The sequence below is a fragment of the Zea mays genome, chromosome 5 (assembly GCF_902167145.1).
Source record: "Zea mays cultivar B73 chromosome 5, Zm-B73-REFERENCE-NAM-5.0, whole genome shotgun sequence".
Classification (NCBI taxonomy): Eukaryota; Viridiplantae; Streptophyta; class Magnoliopsida; order Poales; family Poaceae; genus Zea; species Zea mays.
In genome coordinates, this window is record NC_050100.1 from 60,151,730 (window position 1) to 60,158,361 (window position 6,632).

The window sequence follows — 6,632 nt, forward strand, 5'->3', positions numbered from 1 at the left end:
GTATGGTGCCAGGCCACACGATACATATTAAGCACTGCAAGCCTAGAGAGTCTGGATAACCGAAAGTCCAACGAGGTGACCAGTTGCGCAACGGACATTTGCCCTTGAACTTCAAGCCATTGATCTGATTCAAAGCTTGCTCCACCCCCCCAAAAAAGGACCAGAGTTTGTCAACTCAAATAGCTGGTGCCTTGAGCAGAGCTTGCACATTTTTGCCAATAGTGTCTAGAGTTCCATTTTTTTACTATTATTAGCTGCTATTTTGACTATCTTCTGTAGGCACTTTTCCCATTTCCGCTAATGTCGACTGCCACTAGAGTGCTGAATATGTTGTCGATGATCCCTGAGTTTAATAAGATCATCTTTAAGCTTCTCCATAAAGCAGCACCTCTGGAAAAAAACTGAACTAATAAATTAAGTTGTGTCGTATGATTCGATATATTGCCTTTATTTATCTTATATTACTATTTTTGAGTTTTTCTAATTTGGCTTTCTAATCATGCAATTTCCCTCCTAATTGTTTATGCGTGCTTAATTTCTTGAATTTGGCTCTGGTTGCTCTTAGTTTGGACTAATTTGGACTTATGAAGGGAGGTAACCTATGTACCAACAATTGTTAGCATTACTCAGATATGAGAGTCCTATAATTTTTGTTGATTTGGCTACCTATGTACTAGTGTTGGATTCAAGTGGAATTTGGTGTGAATTATTTTAATGTTTCTCTTCAGCACATTTTATTTACCACCTTCATGGTTCACTTGTGGTAAACCTCTACTGCTTAATCTCATACAAGCCTGCTTTACTAAGCAAGATCGAGCCCTTAAACTGCTTCATTGTTGATTGTATTGGATATAACCAATCCGTCATTTTTGGTTTTACTGGATTGCTTTGGTAGGCCGATCGCAAGTGCACCAGAATCATGGTTTGATGTTGTTGAGCGGACCTCAATGGACAATAACAAGACACTACCATAAGTATTTATTCTATTGGCTACCATAAGGGAAATAAATCCAGTTACTGTGTGACATCATAATGCAATCTTTCAGGAAGCTGAAGTATGAGGAAATAGTTGCCAACATATGACCAGATTTTGGAACTAATGGAAAGGAGTTAATAAAGGTACAATATACTATCTCATTGGCTACTTCCTAAATCCTAACAATAGTTCTTCTGTCCTAACAATAGACTATCTGATGAAAACAACCCAAGGTATGTCGCCTTTTCTTATCTGGGCTGTTCCTTTTTTTCCATTTAACCTTGGGGAAACGGATGTAGGGGATCATAGGGGATAAGTGGGAAAAAAAATCAAAATACCATCTCTTCGCGGAAAACTTCTCTCATATATGGCTTTTCAAGTGTAAAAGACTTTGGTATGTGTACCCTCAATTATACTCGTCCCTTGAACTATCTTTAAAGGTAATATATTTATAATTTAGAGAAATTTTGTTGTGTAGATGCAGTTTCTTAGCTGTGTTTTCTGCTTGGAAAACCAATCAAAAGGCTTAGGGTTGCACATACCCTTAGAAGACTGCGTATTAAATAAGGTTATATATGCCCTTGGACCATTTTCAATCAATTGTTGTTCTATATTTTTATTAAATGATGTGCTATGTCAACAATCAAATGATATGCAAACAATTAATGGATAAAAGATGACATAAGTTTTACATAGATGGAGGTATATCTACACACATTACCTCTTGTATCAGTTGTATGTATATATACAAACATAACGGATGAAACTATCCATTGTGAAAGACTATATTATGCCATTCCTTATATAAGGACAAACAGAATCAGTCAATTTGCACAAAGTGCTGGTACCTCCAGCATTTATGTGATAGTTTTTTAACGTGGATCGGGTTACCTCATGGGGTCTTGTTTGTGTCTTTGAGAAGATTTAGTTTTGAGACATACATGCTTAACTACTGGTCTCTTTTATTAAAAGTCCAGCCGGTTTCCTCGCACCAGAGGTGGCCACATTAGCCTTGCTCTGTCCTCTTGTTGACGTGTGCCAACCTCACGTGTTCTTGTAAAAATCTCCCAAAACAAACCGAAACAAACAGATTTATTGTTGTACAAAGCTTTCTGTTTTATTAACTCGCATGCCTCATGATTCTGTTCTTAGGCACATCCATCTTAATATATTTTTCAGGTAACCGGTCTGTCGTGTCAGCAATGATCTCTATAGGAACTTATCCTTCCTAAATCTTAGTATAATGGAGAGACCAGTTCAGGTAATGGACCACTTTTATGTTACCTCTACAACCTTAGTATTGTATAGGTACCAAAACTGTTCAACTTCTCCCCTTTAGGTTCAGTCTACTGATATCGTCTTCGTTACTTTGATATAACTGACCTTGAGTACATGTCTTCTGGGGATTGGATAAGAAGCTGGCTCAAAGAAAGCATTTTCCTTCTATGAATTGGCTCATTTCATATTAAAAAACTCTGTAAAAACTCTGAAGGCATGCATTCAAAGGCATGGTAATCTTTTGGTTTTGATATCTGCACTCTGCCGCAAACACTATTGTTGAATTTTTTGATGTTGCAGTTTTACTTTTTTATTTTGATTTTAGGGTTATGAAAATAGACAAACTCAAAAGTCTACTAAAGGCCATAAACTGAACAATGTTGTTGCTTGAAGAAAAAACATATCAGCTTATTCCCATCTAAACTCTGGTGGAATTTGGTTTAGCGTTAAGGAATTCACAAAATCAAAATATCCGGTGCTTGTTATGATTTCTATTGTTTCTTTGAGGTATTCACTTTTCTATTTGAAGAACATCATTGATAAAGAACATCACTGATAGAGTTTATGTTTCATAGTTTGAAGTGCCAGATGAAGCAAGGCTTTCCGCCAAAAGTGTAGTTGTTCTCCAAAATCTTTGCCAAAAGGTTAGTATCATTATGCCTTGCATGCTACCTGTTTATACCATGATCGTTGGTTTACTTGCTAATAAAAATATTGGTAGTATGTGTTTGGTCTCAGCAACTTCTATTGTGCTTATTTTTATAATAATGGCCTACATGTAGGATTCATTTTCTCTGTAGTATAATAAGCCCATTAAAACTATCGAATGCCATTGTCCGTGCATCCATTATTTTTTGTAACTGTGCTATGTACATGTAACAGTGTAGGGGCTCGTCTATTTCATGGTAGTACACTGTATTTTTTACTGAACTTTTTTGGAAATCCCGTGACTCACTTTTTTAGGTCCTCTCCGTTGGACTTTTGGTAAAGTCCCAGAAATCTTAATCTTACGAATTGCTAATTGGTTTATACTAATATGATGGCCATTTTTTAGTAGCTTTAAGCAATTTTGAATCAGGTTCCCATTGAGTTAATAATTTTATACTTATCCTTTGCTTTTAACTTCATCATTTGATCACATGTTGAAACAACAATTTTTTTGTTATTTATAAATCAAATGCATTGTACTTATATTCATCCCTATGCAGTCCTATGATTGATACGGAAACTAACCTTTCTATTTCATCTCAATAATAGTGAATTATTTCAAATACGATGGCACTAACTGTCTAAGATTGCACTAAATTTGGAAACCATTTTTCAATGCGTGTAAGCAAGTTTGAATCAGGTTCCGGTTGAGTTAATATTTTTATACTTATCATTTGACATTAACTTCATTTGATTAGTGATTGATGTATTGGCTATCCCATGAATAGAAGATGAACTGATAGTTGTTGAAGATGGTCATTTAGGAACCATATATGTTCGTGTAGCTAGTAATGACCTATAAGACCATCTGTTGTTGCTGTTGCAGCTACTTGAGATAGACCCCTTCCCATCGTACCAACAAACTGATTATATGACATACTAATATTTCATATGTCAGAAAATACCTACGGGATCAATCTCTTTCAGTTAGGAATCGACAAATCCAAGGTAAAGAAAACCCTACTTTTTGTAGCACTACTGATTCTCTTTTTGATTAACTCCTATCTCTTTCTATACATGCTTGGACCTTAGGATTTGTTCTCTTTTATATTTGTATATATGCTTGGATCCTCGCAGCTCTTGTAACTGTTGTTTTGTTATTTATTTAATGGAATGAAGTTCTTCAATGCCAGGTCCGGTCTGTATTAGAAATTAACCTCGATCAAATCACAATAGCTAAGAGGAAACAATAGGTATGACAAAGATGTTGAGTTTAAGTTACTGAAATAGATAAATGCATTAGCCATACCAAGAAATTCAGGATCACCATAACAATCCAGTTAGTCAAACCATTAGCAAAATTTAGAACACAATAATCATAAACACACATACAATTCTTGCAACATTTACTCATTAATGTGGTTCATGGAATCTAAAGCTCGCATGATTTGATAATAAGATGTCTTGGACTTCATTGGACATGATCTACCTAGAGCAATGATACAAATACATTTCTTAACCTGAACCAGTTTATATAACTATGCAAAGCCTCTATAATTGTTAGGTATTTACATAAATAATACCTTAACTATGGATAACTGGTTAGTTGTTACCTTTTCCTTGTAGTGTAGGTTGGCGTAGCAACCTGATGGCCTTTTATAGCAACAATTATTGGTGGAGAACCACTTTTTTCACACAAACCTTTTCTGGAACCTGATGGCCTTTTCTGGCAAATTCTTGGCGTTGCAACATGATTTTCTGGCAACAATTATATACAAGACCTTTTTTCATTTTTGTCATTTTTATTTCATTATCTGACCTGTCCTGCCTCTATTTCTTTTATCAGGGAGCTTAGAATTGCATGCACAGTTGTTCCAACATGGGAGAGTTAGAAGTATTCACAAAAGAGGTTTGATCTTCAGAGACGCGTATGATAATACCTATATGGAAAAATAACAGCTAAAGCAACCTTGTTATGCATCTTGTAGGGTGCAGTACAGCTATTCCACTTAATTAGAATTTATGAGCTCTATTTCTGCTCAGTAGATGCATAATGTAGCATCTGCAATGTATTGGTGTACTTATTGCTTCAACTAATCTTTCTTTTTGTGAAAGTATTAAGCTATTTGAGTTGCAGTTTTGCAACCAGTATTCTGTTCCAAAGGACAAACTGGAGCATTTCAAAAATATTACTGCACATGACATAGTTTGTTCATAGGTTTGCAGCTTTTCCGCATTTTATTTAGTGTGGCCGAAATAATTTGGCTTCTCTGAAGGATTCACACCTTTTTTAATGTTGACTCAACTGTCCTCAGAAATCTTCTGAGGTGCTGCTGAAGGAAGAGGATGTTGTAGTATGCAATGTTAAGATATATCTTACTCGTGGAAAATATAACCCCCTCGAAAGGTTTTTGATATTGAATGCTACTTTATCTCTCTTATTGATTTGTCTGAAATATCAAAATTCTAATTGATCACATTCCTTTTGTGTATGTAACAACCAATCACCAGCATCAAGTTCTTTATGGTAATTACTTGCTTCTGGTAAACTTATGTGTTTTGATTGATAGTTATTTCAGTAACTATGATACGATTTTCTTGCAAAAACTATGAATATATGTCCACTCTATCCATCATGTGATAGGAACATTCAGGGTGGTGGCATGGAGATTTTGAACATGGGGTGGAGAGCAGACAATGGACTTTGGTTGTTGTTGCGCGGTGGTGGGCTCTTCCTCAGTATAGGAACAGTCAGGTGGCTAGCTAGAACAAAAGAAGCTGCAGAGAGCGCTAATTGCTTTGTGTCAATCTATGTGTAGATAATTGAAGACTTTGAGGAGGTGCAGGTGCAGAGCCGATGGTTTGAGATCCTTAGCGTGGGCTACTGCTCATAGGTAAATATCTTGGCCTGTATGGTTTTCTATGAATTTCTATGCACTACACTACTCCAGGAGGAGGCTTGGGATGCTTGTGGCAGCAACGTGTTGCACAAGACCACAAACAAAGGGAAGAGCTGGGTGCACAACAAGGCTGTCGCCGCCAACCTCTACTCCGTCAAGTAATCATACTACTACTGCTGCTCTCTTGCTTGTTAGAAACATTTTGTAATTATGACGCTGTCACAGGTTCCTTGATGACAACAAAGGATTTGTGCTAGGCAACGACGATGTGTTGCTTCAGGGTCTTGGCTGAACGATCAAACATCCTATGTATATCTGTGTACAACAAACGACATCTGCTGCTACTACTACCATAAAAGACTGCGGGCTGTGCTTGCGTTCTCTCTTCTGTAACACAAATGAGTGTAAAGAGACATGTGCTACTTCCTTGGAACTTGAAAACCTTGTAAACTCATGTCTTCATGCGTCGTGCTTCATGTGCGAAAACGCTTAGGTCTCTTCCTCTCCTCCACCTCTCCCTTCTTCACCTACCAATGGGTAATCACAATGCCTGACCTATCATTTAAAATTCTATATTGATTCTTTAGAAATAATTTATAAAATAATATAATGTTTGTTTGATATCAATTCATTCTATTTGAGTCAGTGTATTTATAGTGATATTACATATTATTACATCGTCAATATAATATTAGTATTACAGTGATATTTTGTCACATGAGTTTTACATATCATAATGATGTTTGCCGTTCTGTATCTATGTTTTGTACTAAATTTTAACTCTCGTAGCAACGCACGGGCACATACCTAGTAATACATGAGGAATGAAA

General features: G+C 36.2%; 1 long non-coding RNA gene across 2 annotated transcripts; it reads left to right on the forward strand.

Moving 5' to 3' along the window:
• The first annotated feature begins 565 nt into the window (after window positions 1–565).
• LOC103626420 (uncharacterized) lies at window positions 566–6,398 on the forward strand. 2 transcript variants are annotated; one of them, XR_552937.3, is made up of 4 exons: window positions 566–1,119; window positions 2,156–2,237; window positions 2,830–2,898; window positions 3,661–6,398. It is a non-coding gene; the product is annotated as an uncharacterized lncRNA (long non-coding RNA). The 2 variants fall into 2 exon arrangements; XR_552935.3 differs by having other exon boundaries at window positions 2,830–6,398.
• The last annotated feature ends 234 nt before the right edge of the window (window positions 6,399–6,632 follow it).